Source organism: Triturus cristatus, chromosome 6, assembly GCF_964204655.1.
Source record: "Triturus cristatus chromosome 6, aTriCri1.1, whole genome shotgun sequence".
Taxonomy (NCBI): domain Eukaryota; kingdom Metazoa; phylum Chordata; class Amphibia; order Caudata; family Salamandridae; genus Triturus; species Triturus cristatus.
The window spans coordinates 1,906,254,286-1,906,270,947 of NC_140589.1; the positions used below are offsets into that span (position 1 = coordinate 1,906,254,286).

Here is a 16,662-nt window from a genome sequence, read left to right on the forward strand (position 1 = left end):
AACATGATTACATACATGAATATAAAATGCAGGATAAAATGTGTGTACTCCTAGGGTGCCTATCTAGATGTACCTAAGTGTACCTAGCATGTAAGTAAGTGTACAGCAATAGCCAAGAGTCTCTCTAGGAGTTAGTCCAACCTCATTTCCTGAAGTGAGAGAAATGCAGGACCCTTTCCTGGTCTCGAGCTGGACACCCCGGAGAGGAGGTGTTTAGTCCGCTGTCAGCTAGAGCGACTGCATGCAGGAGCCTCAGAGTCTCTGGTCAGTGTGTCGGCCTTGGTAGTCTCGGTTCCCCTCTACTGAGCCCAGCAAGAGGTGCTGTAGTTATACAGCCACGCATGCAGTGTCCCTTATGTTAGCCATTGCTGAATATGAGAATGATGTACGGGATGAACCTGGCGCGTAGATTGTAAGAAGGTGGTGCACAGCCCAAGTAGAAGGAGGTGTGCGGCCCAAATAGAAAGGAGATGTACAGCCCAGATAGAAGGGAGGTGGGCAGTCCAGAGAGAAAGGAGGTGTACAGCCATGCCTGATTTCAAAGCAGGACCAAAACTAGGTGAAAGGTTCAACCCAGCACGTTATTGTCTAGTACAGGGAAAATGTAGGAAAAAGGTTATGATGTTACCCGGGCCTATATCAGGGTACCTATATGACACATAACAGGAGAGAGGGAGGCAGAGGGGAGGGAGGGAGGCAGAGGGGAGAGTGGGAGTGGAAGGGGGAGGGGGCGGAGGGGAGAAAGGGAGGCAGAGGGAGAGAGGAATGAAGAGGGGAGAGAGGGAGACAGGGGGAATAGAGGCAAAGGGGAGAGAGGGAGGCAGAGGGGAGTGAGAGAGGCAGAGGGGAGTTAGAGAGGCAGAGGGGAGTGAGGCAGGCAGAGGAGAGAGTGGGAGTGGAAGGGGGAGGGACGGAGGGAAGAAAGGGAGGCAGAGGGAGAGAGGAATGAAGAGGGGAGAGATGGAGACAGGGGGAATAGAGGCAAAGGGGAGAGAGGGAGGCAGAGGAGAGTGAGAGAGGCAGAGGGGAGTTAGAGAGGCAGAGGGGAGTGAGTCAGGCAGAGGGGAGAGGGAGGCCGAGGGGAGAGGGGGGATGAGGGGAGTGAGGGAGGCAAAGGGGAGTGAGGGAGGGAGAGGGGAGTGAGAAAGGCAAAAGGGAGAGAGGCAGGCAGGGGGCAGAGAGAGGCAGAGGTAAGAAAAGGGGGCAGAGAGGAGAAAGGGAGGCAGTGAGGAGAGGGGGAGGCAGAGGGGAGAGAGAGGGAGGCAGTGGGGAGAGAGGGGAGCAGAGACAAGGGATGTGGCAGAGGGGAGAGATGGAGGTAGATGAAACGAGGGAGGCAGAGGGGGGAGAGAGGGAGGCAGAGGGGAGAGAGGGGGCAGAGGGGAGAGAGAGGGAGAGAGAGAGAGGCATAAAGGGGAGAGAAGGGTGCAGAGGGGGGAGAGAGGCAGAGGGGAGAGAGGGAGATAGAGGGAGAGAGGGGGCAGAGGGGAGAGAGGGAGGCAGATGGGGAGAGAGAGAGGCGGGGGAGAGAGGGAGGCAGAGGGAAGGGATGGGGCAGAGGAACGAGAGGGAGGCAGAGGGAAGAGAGGGTGGCGAAGGGATAGGGCAGAGGAGAAAGAGGGAGGCAGAAGGGGGAGAGGGAAGCAGGGGGGAAAGAGGGAGTCAGGGGGAGAGAGGGAAGCAGAGGGGAGAGAGGGAAGCAGAGGGAAGCAGAGGGGGGGGAGGCAAGCAGTGGGGTGAGAGGCAAGCAGAGGGGGGAGAGTCAGGCAGAGGGGGAGAGGCAGGCAGAGGGGAGAGAGCGAGGCAGAGGGGAGAGGGCGAGGCAGGCAGAGGGGAGAAAGTGGGGCAGAGAAGAGAGAGGGAGACAGAGGGGAGAGAGGGAGACTGAGGGGAGAGGGGGAGGCAGTGGGGAGAGAGGGGGAAGCAGTGGGGAGAGAGGGGGAGGCAGTGGGGAGAGAGGGGCAGGCAGTGGGGAGAGAGAGGGAGGCAGTGGGGAGAGAGAGGGAGGCAGTGGGGAGAGAGGGAGGCAGTGTGGAAGAAGGAGACAGAGGGGAGAGAGGGAGGCAGAGGGGAGAGAGGGACCCGAGGGAGAGAGGGAGGCATAGGGAGAGAGAGAGGCAGAGGGGAGAGAGGGACCAGAGGGAGAGAGAGGGCAGAAGGTAGAGAGGGAGGCAGATGGGGAGAGAGAGAGGCAGAGAGGAGAGAGGGAAGCAGAGGGGAGAGATTTAAGCAGAGAGGAGAGAGGGAGACAGAGGGGAGAGAGGGAGGGGAGTGGGAGAGAGGGGGAGGCAGTGGGGAAGAGGGAGGCAGTGGGGAAGAGGGAGGCAGAGGGGAGAGAGGGAGGCAGAGGGGAGAGAGGGACCAGTGGAGAGAGGGAGGCATAGGGAGAAAGAGAGGCAGAGGGGAGAGATGGACCAGAGAGAGAGAGGGGATAGAGGGGAGAGAGGGATGCAGACGAGGAGAGATGGGTACAGAGGGGAGAGAGAGAGGCAGAGGGGAGAGAGGGAGATAGAGAGAGAGAGAGAGAGAGAGAGAGAGAGGGGAGAGAGGGAGGCAGAGGGGTGAGCCGGCAGCAGAGGCGAGAGAGAGAGGGAGAGGGGAGAGAGGGAGATAGAGAGAGAGAGGGGAGAGAGGGAGGCAGAGGGAAGGGATGGGCCAGAGGAACGAGAGGGAGGCAGAGGGAAGAGAGGGAGGCAGAGGGAAGGGATGGGGCAGAGGAGAGAGGGAGGGAGAGAGAGAGGCAGAGGAGAGAGAGGGAGGCAGAAGGAAGGGATGGGCAGTGGACACAGAGGGAGGCAGAAGGGGGAGAGGGAAGCAGGGGGGGGGGGCAGGCAGAGGGGAGAGAGCGAGGCAGAGGGGAGAGAGGCAGGGAGAGTGGAGAGAGGCAGGCAGAGGGGAGAGAGGCAGGCAGAGGGGAGAGAGGCAGGCAGAGGGGAGAAAGTGGGGCAGAGAGGAGAAAGGGAGGCAGAGGGGAGAGAGGGCGACAGAGGGGAGAGAGGGGGAGGCAGTGGGGAGAGAGAGGGAGGCAGTGGGGAGAGAGAGGGAGGCAGTGGGGAGAGAGGGAGGCAGTGGGGAGAGAGGGAGGCAGTGGGGAAGAGGGAGGCAGAGGGGAGAGAGGGAGGCAGAGGGGAGAGAGGGAGAGAGGGAGGCATAGGGAGAGACAGAGGCAGAGGGGAGAGAGGGACTAGAGGGAGAGAGGGGGCAGAGGAGAGAGAGGGAGGCAGACGGGGAGAGAGGGAGGCAGAGAGGAGAGAGGGAGGCAGAGAGGAGAGAGGGAGGCAGAGGGGAGAGAGGGGGCAGTGTGGAGATAGGGAGACAGAGGGGAGAGGGAAGGGAGTAGGAGAGGGGGCGGAGGGGAGAGGAGAAAGGGAGGCAGGGGGGAGAAAGGGAGGCAGGGGGGAGAAAGGGTGGCAGGGGCGAGAGGGAGGCAGAGGGGAGAGGGAGGTGAGGGGAAAGGCAGCGGAGAGAGAGGGAGACAGAGGGAGGCAGAGGGGGAGAGACGGAGGCAGAGGGAAGGGATGGGGAAGAGGAAAGAGAGGGAGGCTGTAGGAGAGTAGGATCTGCACTTATGTTGCCCCCACTTTTTTTCTGATGTTAACACTGGTTTCTGGCTATAGTCTGGCTGGGTCCCTGCTAATCAGGACCCCAGTCTCTCGGTTCTCTCTAAACAACTTGGAGTGCATATTAGATGCACTAGTGATTGGATACTGTGGTACCTTATGAGCCCCTAGTATATGGTACCTTAGGTACCTAGGGCAGAGGTACTTCACAGGCCTACCAGGGGTTGAAGCATGTATTATGCCACCCCTGGGAAGCAGACTAAATCTGACACCACAGGCCTGCTACTGCAGCCTGGGTGAGGTTGTGTTAGCACTCCTCACTGAGATATAGGTTCCCTATATCTCACCTTACACACACATATAAGCCTATCAGTCACCCCTAAGGCCAGCCCTATCAATCCTGAGGGCAGGGTGCTTGGTTTACATGTGAGGGGGTGCCTCTGCCTGCGCAGGGCCCCTCTGCAGCCCTCAGAGTCTATTCTCTGTGGCTGTTTGTGGATGCGGTTAAACCATATACTCTTAAGTGCATTATAACCTCGCGTTAAATGCTAACTCTGGGATAGCTGCATCAAAACATGTCGTGTTTGGTGTCAAACGCTTTGGAATAATACCCCCACACCAGTAACTGGTGTGGGAGTATGATCCCACCCTTCTAGAGGGGAAGACATGTACCTACTGTGGAAACACGGTAGAATCCTGAAAGAGCCCTAGCATCACAAAATGGATGCCACCAGCACAGACACTGGGCTGCCCTCCTGCTGCTGACCGAAACTCACAGTGGAGGAGGCCCAACAATAGGCATCCTGTCACAGGGAGGTGTCACCACCTTCCAGACAGGATTTAGTGTATTGGGGCTCGGTGAGTGCACTCCTAGAGTGCTTTGAAGTCCTGCACTGGGGGAGCAGTAGGCTCCTCTGCGCATATGCCACCTCAAACCGGTTCAGGGGCTACCTGCCCCAGCTCTGGTGCAAAACTGGACAAAGGGAAGTGGTCATAGAGCTAGTCCCTCCCTTTCCTTTAGTATAAGATAGGGAACCCTTGCCATTGCAAACTAGATATCCCTGGACGATGCTCTACAAGAATAATCCTGGACCTTCGATATTCCACTACCTTTGAAAGACTGAAGAATCTCCCTTGGAATCAAGGAGTGACTCCCCTGCTTGGCAGGCACCAAAACTTTGAATAAATGGTCGCAAACTTTCCCGCTCCCGCCGGAGTCCGAAGTCCCTGCAGCCCCGGAAGTGGATTTCCTGACTTCTTGACAGCCATCGTGAGTCCCCAGCAGAGCTGAGGCGAGTGGACCCCACGAGTGATAAGGAACAGAAATACCTGGGTACAGTGCACTATTTTCGAGTGCAATCCCTTCATGACGTTCTATGAACTTGTGCATTGGACCACATGTGGTCCAGACCTCCAGCAGGTTTTCCACTGAAGATCAGAGGCCTACCTCATCCCGAGTGACCGTGGGCTCCTGTGAAGTGAATCCTCACGAGGCGTCTTGGTGATCCCTTGCCCATGGGCTTGTGGGTCCCCTGAAGACTTTCTCATCAAATCAAAGGGCTCCCCTGGTTGCTCCAAGCCTGCCCTGACTTACCCTTGCTGGGTGAGTCCCTCAGACCTTGCTGGTTGGCACCGCTGACTTTCTTCACATTCCACAAGACTTGCTGTTGCCAAGGCTTGTTGGCTCCAATCCGGTTGCCAACACCTCAGTAAGCTGCAGACATCGTGGGACACTCTGAATCCAGCTCCTGGTTGTCGTCGACACCTCCTAGACCTCGTTGCTGAAGAGTCAAGACACCCGTGATCACCTGAAATCACCCGACGACTGTGGGCATCCATCTTCCAGGGCCCGGGTCACTGGCAAGTGACTTTGAACACTGTCTCCTCTGCTTTCAGGTCTTCTTTCTTCAGAATCCATCCTTGGATTACACCGGACACTTCTCCCGTCTTCACAAGCAGCAAGTCTTCTTTGGCTCCCATTGAAAACGACGCCTCGACCCGACACCAAAAGACACCTATGCATCCGGCTTCCCTGGGTGAGGTAACTCGTGCACTCCGGTGCTCCTGTGTGTGTTGGCTTTAGAACTACTTACCCTGTAAGTGACTTGCTTGTAGACTCTCCCGAAGTAGAATTAAGACAAAGGTTCTCCCTATATACGTTGAGGCCCTAGAGGAGGGAGAGAGCAAAAAAGATAAAGGTAACAAACCTCTAAACCGGCCTATATGTTTAAATGGTTGATCTGTTTAGATTCCGCATTGCCAGAATAACTTGCCAAATGACATTTTACATTGTACCATTGTAATTATGAATACACTGTCAGTCCTTTGTAATTTTTAGACCAAAACAATTTTTTATTTCTTTTATCAATACGATTTGTGAGTTACACATAATTGGAATAAATAAAAAAAACATTTTTGTTCTTTTTTTTAAGTTCACTTACAGTTTTAGTGTAGACATTTTACATAATTCATGTGGTAAAAAGTAACATCCTAAACTTCAAACACATAAAATTCTATAACATCGTAGACAGAAATATAAATGACCACTTATTAACCATTCATACTTGCATTCATTCAAGACAATAAAAAGATACTAAAGGGAGGGATTGAAAAAGGAAGGCAAAAGGGCCCTTAGATTGGTCGGATTTTTTCAGATTAACAGGATAGAAGATAGCAATCGTCGATATCACTGTGATGGAAGCAGAATCGCGGTCAACGCGCGTTTCAGTGGGGGACCACCTTCTTCAGGACCAACTGCAAATCGTTAAAAAGTAAGATATACACAAGGAAAGTCTGGATGTCTGCAACAAAGACAAAGAAAATGGCATTGGCAAATTTGAAGGCAAATGCTTTTAATTTCAAACGGAGATTACTTCCTTAAATTAATTGAGTACCCCTATTTATTAATCTATTAAGTGCCTAAAGAACTCTAAAAGCTCATGGAGGTGTTTCAACAAGGGATGTGTAGTCCATGCAGGGAAGAAGAACTATAGTGCAAAATCCATCTATTATACAGCACCTTGGTGTGATTAAGATAGAGGTTGGAGCAGTGTGTCAATCAGAGGTTAGGGTAAGAGATGAAAGGTTTAAACATGCACACCTAGATAGAATTACTAAAGGCGGCTAACCTATGAGTCAAGGAACAGGATGCCCATAAAACACTGTTGAGATCATCTGTGCGAAACGATACAACGGTATCTATTTTGGAGATTGATTCTGTCAGTATATGATAACCAGAACGTAGTCTTACCAAGTATCTTTCCATTTTTTGCAGACAATTTGGGACTTCACAGCCCTTCTGACAATAAATAAAAAGAAAAAAGAACAAAAATGTTTTTTTATTTATTCCAATTATGTGTAACTCACAAATCGTAATGACAAAAGAAATAAAAAATTGTTTTGGTCTAAAAATTACAAAGGACTGACAGTGTATTCATAATTACAATGGTACAATGTAAAATGTCATTTGGCAAGTTATTCTGGCAATGCGGAATCTAAACAGATCGACTCTCCTGAAGTACCCTAGAACTTTAAAATTCCAAACGCGACTTGCTCCATTGAAGTCTATTGGGATCCGCGGCTGTGTTCTCACACTGCATGCGTCTCCCGTGGGTCCTTTACTTACCTGCCTTGGGTGGATTAGTGAGGCCCCAGCGCTTCTGAAGACCTTAGGCCTTCTCCCTTCTCGAATCGTTGTTCTTATACCTCTTTTTTAGTATATGGTCTGGTACGCCTCTAGGGACCCAGCCATATAAGTGCTTAATTTGTTGTGAAACATTGATTTGTGCATATGTTCCTGACTTCTAATCTCATAAAGAGATTAGTAGAGTGTGTCTAGTAATAAATACATATATATTTTATATATATACCTGTGTGGTGTCCTTTCATTTGGTAATTCAAGCGATTATAAGGTAAAACAAGCTGCTTTACATTCCTCAGAGACTTAGCCTGAGGGCTGCTCTCCACAGCTACCACTAGGATAGCTTTCTTTAAAAGGTTGTCTTAAACCTCTTTACCATAAGAGTCGAATTGGACTGGTGCAAGATGGCCACTTAAACTAGTGACCAGCATTTGCCAGGCCAACTTCTCACATTGGTGGGCAGCGTGTGGGATTCCAGCTTGCCATTGTTTTACCAGAAAATCTCTATTTGAATTACTAACTGAAAACCACTAAAGGTACTCAAGGTACATATAAAGTCAAGCTTAGTATCAATATGTTCTTCTGAACTTAGAGCTGTGTGTCAAGGGATAGCACACCCTTTCTACCGCTCAAGCTAGGATCAGTAGGCCACAAACCAGTGTAGGTAGTACAACACTGCACAACACTAGAATGTCTTCAAGGGCTGGAGCCAGTGGGTCCACCCAACCTCAGTATAAGGACATCACTTTCTTGGACTTGAAAGCCATATGTGCTGCAAGGCACCTGAAGCTAGGACAGAGTCCCTCCACACTACACCTGATAGATCTGTTGACCACAGATGATCTTAGATTAGCTCTAGGAGCTAAGGGGTCTGAATCAGGGAGTGGGTCAGCTATAGTCTCTGGGTCAGATGATGAAAATCAAGATGACCTGGACTCTGTGGCTGATGGGCCAGATCCACAAGGATCTGAAAAGGACAGAGGAATTCTCCCTAAGAGAACTGACCAAGTGGAGGAGAGGCCTAGGTCCCTTTCTAGGGAATCTGACCACTCATATCACTCTGGCAGGGAATCTGTCCAGCAGAGGAACTTATACCTTCCTAGAAGGGAGACCTCCTCTGACAGAATGTACAAACTGCTGCAGTATGAGGAAGCAAGTGTTGCCCTTAAGGCCAAGCAGTTGGCATTAGACAAAGAAGCATTTGAGCTCCAGAGAGCTCCTAGAAGAGAGGGTTTAGAAACACCTGGTGGCAGCAACAGTGTCCCTAGAGTCAGAGATTACATTCCAGACCATAGGAACCTGTCCAAGGTTGTTCCTCCCTACCAGAGTGGGGATGATATCCACAAATGGATACCTGCTATTGAGAGGGCCTGTAGAGTACAACAGGTCCCCCAGAAACAGTGGGCAGCAATCATGTGGCTCTCCTTTTCTGATAAAGGTAGAGACAAGCTCCTCACTGTTAGAGAAGAGGATGCTGATGATTATGAAGTCCTGAAGAGTGCATTAATAGATGGGTTTGGCTTAACCACCGAGCTGTACAGGTTGAAGTTCAGAGACACCCAGAAAGCACAGACTCAGGACTGGACAGACTTTGTAGATTGTGCAACCAAGGCTCTGGAGGGTTGGCTGGTTGGTAGTAGAGTTACTGATTTTAAGGGATTGTATAATCTTATGATGAGAGAACAGATCCTTAATAATTGCCAAAACCAGTTGTTGCATCAATACTTGGTGGACTCTGATCTGACCTCTCCCCAAGAATTGGGAATGAAGGCAGACAAATAGGTCAGAACCAGGGTGAGGCAGAAAACCCAGAACCAACGGGGTGACACTAAGAAGCAGGATCCTAAAGGCTCTGAGAAAGGTGGGGATAAGTCAAAAGACCAGAAGTCTTCACAAGGGCCCCAAAAATCTGCATCTGGTGGGGAGTCACAGTCCAACAAAGGAAAAGGCCAAAAGAAGCCCTGGTGCAAATTCTGTAAACAGAAAGGACACTGGACTTCTGACTGTAACAAGTTCAAAGACCAAACCACCACCCCTCCTGCCCCTAAGGCAACTGTTCCCCCTAGTACAGCTACTGGTGGAGGTGGTAATCAGAATAAGGGTGTTGTAGGGTTGACCCTGGGTTCTGAAGTGGACTCTGGCATAGTCAGAGTACCCACTCAGGCATTGCTGATTTGTGATGCAGACATTGATAAGTCCTTCCTAGTGAGCCCCTGTAATCTGGGCAAGTACAAACAGCAGCCTATCATAAATGGCAAACAGGCTTTGGCATTCAGGGACACAGGTGCTAGTGTCACCATGGTGGCAGAGGATCTTGTGGACCCTGGACAGATCATCCTAGGTGAAATGTATCAGGTTACCAATGCAAGCAATGTCAGGACTAACCATAGTCTGGCAGTTGTGAATTTCTCCTGGGGAGGGGTAACTGGCCTCAAGAAAGTAGTAGTCAGTGCAGACCTCCCTGTCGAATGTCTATTGGGCAATGATCTAGAGTCTTCAGCCTGGTCTGAAGTAGAGTTATGGACTCATGCTGAGATGTCGGGCATACCTGCAGAGGTATTTGCTGTGACCAGGTCACAAGCCAAAATGCATCAAACTGAACCAGCTCTGGATCCTGAAAGTATGGACCAGGTGCTACCCAAGAGGCAGAGCAGTAGGGTTAAGGAGCAGTAGGGTTAAGGCAGTGCCTTCCCCTCTGTCTCAGATCTCAGATTCTCCTCCTGAGGGAGGAGAAGCAGATCCCGAAGAAGGAACTGCACCAGAGGGACTTGAGCCTGATCAGGTTGAGTTCTTGGGGGAAGGGGGACCTTCCAGGGAAGATATGAGTATGGAGCAACAGTGCTGCCCCTCTCTTGAACCCCTCAGACAGCAGGCTGCTGCTGAGGCTGCTGGGAGTGCTAGTGGGTCCCATAACATTTATTGGGATGAGGGACTCCTATATTCTGAGGCTAGAGATCCTACCCCTGGGGCCACCAGGAGTTTGGTAATACCTCAGAAGTTTAGGGGGTTCCTCTTGACCCTAGCACATGACATCCCTTTAGCAGGACACTTGGGCCAAAACAAGACCTGGGACAGGCTTGTTCCACATTTTCATTGGTCACATATGTCAGAGGACACAAAGGAGTGTTGTCGCTCCTGTGTCACTTGCCAAGCCAGTGGCAAGTCAGGTGGCACAACAAAGGCCCCACTGATACCTCTACCTGTGGTGGGGGTTCCCTTTGAAAGGGTAGGGATTGACATTGTTGGTCCCCTTGACCCTCCAACAGCATCTGGGCACAGGTTTATCCTGGTGGTAGTGGATCATGCCACCAGGTACCCAGAAGCAATTCCCATGAGGACCACCACAGCCCCTGTGGTGGCAAGAGCCCTCATTGGAGTCTTCTCCAGAGTGGGTTTCCCAAAGGAGGTTATATCTGACAGAGGTACCAACTTCATGTCAGGGTATCTAAAAGCAATGTGGAAGGAGTGTGGTGTCAACTACAAATTCACTACTCCCTATCACCCACAATCCAATGGGTTAGTTGAAAGGTTCAACAAAACCCTAAAGGGAATGATTAAAGGCCTCCCATAAAAGCTTAGGCGAAATTGGGACCTTTTACTTCCCTGCCTTCTGTTTGCATACAGAGAGGTTCCACAGAAGGGGGTTGGCTACGGCCCTTTTGAACTTCTGTTTGGGCATCCTGTAAGAGGTCCATTATGTTTGGTGAAGGAGGGCTGGGAGCTACCTCTCAAACCTCCCAACCAGGATGTGATGGATTATGTACTTGGTCTCCGCTCCAGGATGGCTGAATACATGAAGACGGCAACCAAAAACCTGGAGGCCAGCCAAGAACTACAAAAAAACTTGGCATGACCAAAAGGCTGTGCTGACTGTATACCAGCCAGGACAGAAAGTGTGGGTGTTGGAGCCAGTGGCCCCAGCAGCTCTCCAAGGCAAGTGGAGTGGCGTCCATACAATTGTTGAGCAAAAGGGAGAAGTCACCTACTTGGTGAATCTTGGAACTCCCAGGAGCCCCCTTAGGGTGCTCCATGTCAACAGATTGAAACCATATGTTTTGGGGGGGGGGGGGTTTCTAGGAGAGTAGGATCTGCACTTATGTTGCCCCCACTTTTTTTCTGATGTTAACACTGGTTTCTGGCTATAGTCTGGCTGGGTCCCTGCTAATCAGGACCCCAGTCTCTCTGTTCTCTCTAAACAACTTGGAGTGCATATTAGATGCACTAGTGATTGGATACTGCGGTACCTTATGAGCCCCTAGTATATGGTACCTTAGGTACCAAGGGCATAGGTACTTCACAGGCCTACCAGGGTTTGAAGCATGTATTATGCCACCCCTGGGAAGCAGACTAAATCTGACACCACAGGTCTGCTAATGCAGCCTGGGTGAGGTAGTGTTAGCACTCCTCACTGATGTATAGGTTCCCTATATCTCACCTTACACACACATATAAACCTATCAGTCACCCCTAAAGCAGGCCCTATCAATCCTGAGGGCAGGGTGCTTGGTTTACATGTGAGGGGGTGCCTCTGCATGAGCAGGGCCCCTCTGCAGCCCTCAGAGTCTATTCTCTGTGGCTGTTTGTGGATGCGGTTAAACCATATACTCTTAAGTGCATTATAACCTCACGGTAAATGCTAACTCTGGGATGGCTGCATCAAAACATGTAGTGTTTGGTGTCAAACGCTTTGGAATCATACCCCCTCACCAGTTACTGGTGTGGGAGTATGATCCCACCCTTCTAGGGGGTAGACATGTACCCACTGTGGAAACACAGTAGAATCCTGAAAGAGCCCTAGCATCCCAAAATGGATGCCACCAGCACAGACACTGGGCTGCCCTCCTGCTGCTGACCGAAACTCGCAGTGGAGGAGGCCCAAGAATAGGCATCCTGTCACAGGGAGGTGTCACCACCTTCCAAACAGGATTTAGTGTATTGGGGCTGGGTGGGTGCACTCCTAGAGTGCTTTGAAGTCCTGCACTGGGGGAGCAGTAGGCTCCTCTGTGCATATGCCAGCTCAAACCGGTTCAGGGGCTACCTGTCCCTGCTCAGGCACCAAACTGGACAAAGGGAAGTGGGTGTACCCACCCACTCCCCTGACCCTCCCAGAGGAGTGGTTATAGAGCTAGTCCCTCCCTTTCCTTTAGTATAATATAGGGAACCCTTGCCATTGTAAGTTAGATATCCCTGGACGACGCTATACAACAAGAATCCTGGACCTTTGACATTCCACTACCTTTGGAAGACTGAAGAATCTCCCTTGGAGTTAAGGAGTGTCTTCCCTGCTTGGCAGGCACCAAAACTTTGAATCAACGGTCGCAAACTTTCCCGTCCCGCCGGAGTTCGAAGTCCCTGCAGCCCCGGAAGTAGATTTCCTGACTTCTCAACAGCCATTGTGAGTCCCCAGCAGAGCTGAGGCGAGTGGACCCCACGAGTGACGAGGAACAGCAATACCAGTGTACCATGCACTATTTTCAAGTGCAATCCCTTCACGACGTTCTACGAACTTTTGCATTGGACCACGTGTGGTCCAAACCTCCAGCAGGACTTCCAACGAAGATCAGAGACCTACCTCATCCCAAGTGACCGTGGGCTCCTGTGAAGTGAATCCTCATGAGGCGTCTTCGCAAATTTTTGCCCATTGGCTTGTGGTCCCCTGAAGACTTTCTCATCAAACCAAAGGGCTCCCCTGGTTGCTCCAGGCCTGCCCTGACTTACTCTTGCTGGGTGAGTCCCTCAGACCTTGCTGGTCTGCACCGCTGACTTTCTTCACATTCCACAAGACTTGCTGTTGCCAAGGCTTGTTGACTCCAAACCGGTTGCCGCCACCTCAGTAAGCTGCAGACATCGTGGGACACTCTGAATCCAGCGCCTGGTTGTCGTCGACGCCTCCTGGACCTCATGGCTGAAGAGTCAAGACACCCGTGATCACCTAAAATCACCCGACGACTGTGGGCATCCATCTTCCTGAGCCTGAGTCACTGGCAAGTGACTTTGAACACTGTCTCCTCTGCTTTCAGGTCTTCTTTCTTCAGAATCCATCCTTGGATTCCACCGGACACTTCCCCTGTATTCACAAGCAGCAAGTCTTCTTTGGCTCCCAATGAAAACGACGCCGCAACCCGACACCAAAAGACACCTATGCATCCGGCTTCCCTGGGTGAGATAACTCATGCACTCTGGTGCTCCTGTGTGTGTTGGCTCTAGAACTACTTACCCTGTAAGTGACTTGCTTGTAGACTCTCCCGAAGTACCCTAGAACTTTAAAATTCCAACCGCGACTTGCTCCATTGAAGTCTATTGGGATCCGCGGCTGTGTTCTCACACTGCATACGCCTCTAGGGACCCAGCCATATAAGTGCTTAATTTGTTGTGAAACATTGATTTGTGCATATGTTCCTGACTTCTAATCTCATAAAGAAATTAGTAGAGTGTGTCTAGTAATACATACATATATATTTTATATATATACCTGTGTGGTGTCCTTTCATTTGGTAATTCAAGAGATAATAAAGTAAAACAAGCTGTTTTACATTCCTCTGAGACTTAGCCTGAAGGCTGCTCTACACAGCTACCACTAGGATAGCTTTCTTTAAAAGGCTGTCTTAAATCTATCTACCATAAGAGTCGAATTGGACTGGTGCAAGGTGGCCACTTTAACTAGTGACCAGCATGTGCCAGGCCAACTTCTCACAGAGGCAGAGGGAAGAGAGGGAGGAGGAGGGAAGGGATGGGGCATAGGAGAGAGGGAGGCAGAGGGAGAGAGAGAGGCAGAAGAGAGAGAGGGAGGCAGAGGGTAGAGACGGGGCAGAGGAGACAGAGGGAGGCAGAAGGGGGAGAGGGAGGCAGGAGGGGAGAGGGAGACAGATGGGGAGAGAGGGAGGTGAAGTAACGATGTAGGAAGACAAATTGTAGGTTTCATGTATGTTTATTGGGTCTGGAGAGAACAGCTTAGACAACCACTTCCAGACGGTACATGGAAAATCTCCCAACCGTCCAGAGTGGAACTTGGAACCCCTTAGAAGACACATGACATTCTACAATGTGAACACTACACACCTTCGCCCTTTGAAAAAAAACATTTGCTAAATAAATAAACCTTACAAGATAGTCAACATATGAAAGAGAATTAAAATCTAACAAAATCATTCAACTTAACAGGTAATGTCTTAATGCGAGAACTTTTCCTTGAAATAGATATCTCTTCATTCTGCATAGGCAAACACTCCCCGGAGACAACATTTTGATTCACAAGGGGAGTAGTACTTGTTGCCACATCACTATCCGGAATTAAAGTTGATTATACAATAGTATCACAAGTACCTAAATCGTGAAAATTAGAAAATGGAACACAAAGATCTGGTCCAGAATAAGAGCCATCAAAAGTGTCTAGAAAATTCTGAAAATCTTCTTTGTTCTCATTAATTACCGCATCTTTTTGTGGCATAACATTAGGTGTGCTAAGAACATTGTTAGACCTATACATAGATACCCGTCTGAAAGTCCAAATTTTCCCACCTTGTACTCTGACCGCTTTGCTAAAAACCTCAATTACTTTGACAGGATCAGAGCATTTAGACCATTTTTTGTCAGGACAACCTAATTTAACTCCTATCAAATCACCCACCCTAATTTTACAATTTGAAGAACGATTTTTACAATTCTCTCTTCGCATTTTATCTTGATATTTTTGTACACGTTCTCTGACTAATTTAAAATCCAAAATTGGATCATTGAGATAATTAGTTTTCAACCACCAAGGCCTGAGCTTTGAACTGGCTTTTCTTCCCCTTAACATCTCAAAAGGAGAACAACCAATAACAGAGTTAGGGGATGTACGATACGTAAGTAAAGTGGTTCGAAAAGCTTTCCTCCAATCAATGGTACTCTTAATAGCCAATTGTATGGATTCTTTCACCACCCTGTTGAAACGTTCAACTTGACCATTAGCCATAGGGTTGTAATTAGAAACTCTCTTGTGAACAATACCACATTTATTTAAAAACATCTCTAGCTCTTTGCTGATGAATTGTGGGCTATTATCAGAAGCAAGTTCAGCAGGAAGGCCTTCCCTGCTGAATACATTATCCAAAAACTCTATAACTTGAGTTGAGGTAATTTTGTCTACAATTTTGACCTCTGGCCATTTTGAAGAATAATCTACCAAGACTAGAGCAAAAACATGTTTTGCAGAAGAAAGACACAAAGGGCCAATTATGTCAATCCCCAGTTTCCTCCATGGTCCTTGCGAATATTCAATGGCAGAAACATCCACAGATAAAGGTTTAACTGACTTATCACTTTTAGAGCATTGGGCACATTCTCTAACCCACTTGTCTACCATGCTATCAATGCACGGCCACCAATAGAATTCCCTCAAGCGTCGTTAGTGCAGGACATGCCCAAATGTCCTTCGTGAGACAAATTGATCAATTTTTCCCTGATTCCTTGAGGAGGCACTATTTTATCACCTCTGTTTACAAATCCGTGTGAGAACATAAGTTCATCCTTAATTTTAAAGAATGAACTGATTTCTCCATGCAACTTTCTCTCTTCAGGCCATCCAACTCGCAAGTATTTTATCACACTGTTCAGTGTCACATCATCAGACATTGCCTTTGCCCACACTTCCTCAGAGATGGTTTCTGAGCTTACACTATAATTAACATCCTCCATAGTATAAGCTATATCACATTCTTCTTTGTCCCTTTCCAGCTTTGGAACATCAGGGAAAGTCAAAGAAAGCCGCGACATGCAATCAGCATGTACATTCATGCGGCCAGGAATGTACACAACTGAGCATTTGTATTCTCGTAGTTTAGCAGCCAATCTTGCCAAACGTGCCGTAAGTGTTCTGCCACCTCCTGCTGCTAACATGCTAATTAGAGGTTTATGATCTGTCCTTAATTGAAATTTCGTGCCCCACAAAAATTGTCTGAAATTTTGGGCAGCCCAAGTGCAACCAAGCAACTCCCTCTCAATCGTGGGGTAGTTATATTCCGCGCCACGCAGTGACCTAGAGGCATAAGACACTACGAACTCTTCTCCAAAATTCTTTTGCATAAGCACCGCACCTAAACCCGTGCTGCTAGCATCCACTGCTACTATACATTCTCCCCCAATCTCAAAAGGTCTCAAGAAGGGAGCAGAGCTGATATCCTTTTTTAAAGCTTCAAAAGCCAATCTCTGCTCCTCACCCCAGATAAATTTGGCATTTTTCTTCAATAATGCACGTAAGGGGAATACTTTTGAAGAATAATTCTTCACAAATTTACTATAAAATTCAGTTAGACCTAAAAAGGACATCAACTACTCTTTCGTGGTAGGTGCTGGTGCCTTATGAATACTAATTACATGGTCTAACTTCGGTTTGATACCTTCACTTGATATTTCGTGTCCCAGATATTCAACACTATCCTTCCTGAAGCTACATTTAGAAAATGTGAGCGTTAAACCTTTCTT

At 49.2% G+C, this 16,662-nt stretch overlaps 1 protein-coding gene across 5 annotated transcripts in view; it reads right to left on the reverse strand.

Annotated features, from left to right (window-relative positions):
• LOC146822404 (uncharacterized) overlaps window positions 1-16,662 on the reverse strand; it is a 251,096-nt gene that overhangs the window by 19,324 nt on the left and 215,110 nt on the right. For 3 of the 5 annotated variants that reach the window (XR_014963284.1, XR_014963287.1, XR_014963288.1), the window contains one exon: window positions 5,896-6,361. The exons of 1 other annotated variant lie outside the window; for it this stretch is intronic. The gene's annotated coding sequence lies outside the window, so the exon portion shown is untranslated. Of the gene's footprint in view, window positions 1-5,895; window positions 6,362-6,810; window positions 6,859-16,662 lie in introns of those variants that run through there. One more of the 5 variants, XR_014963285.1, reaches the window with a different exon arrangement.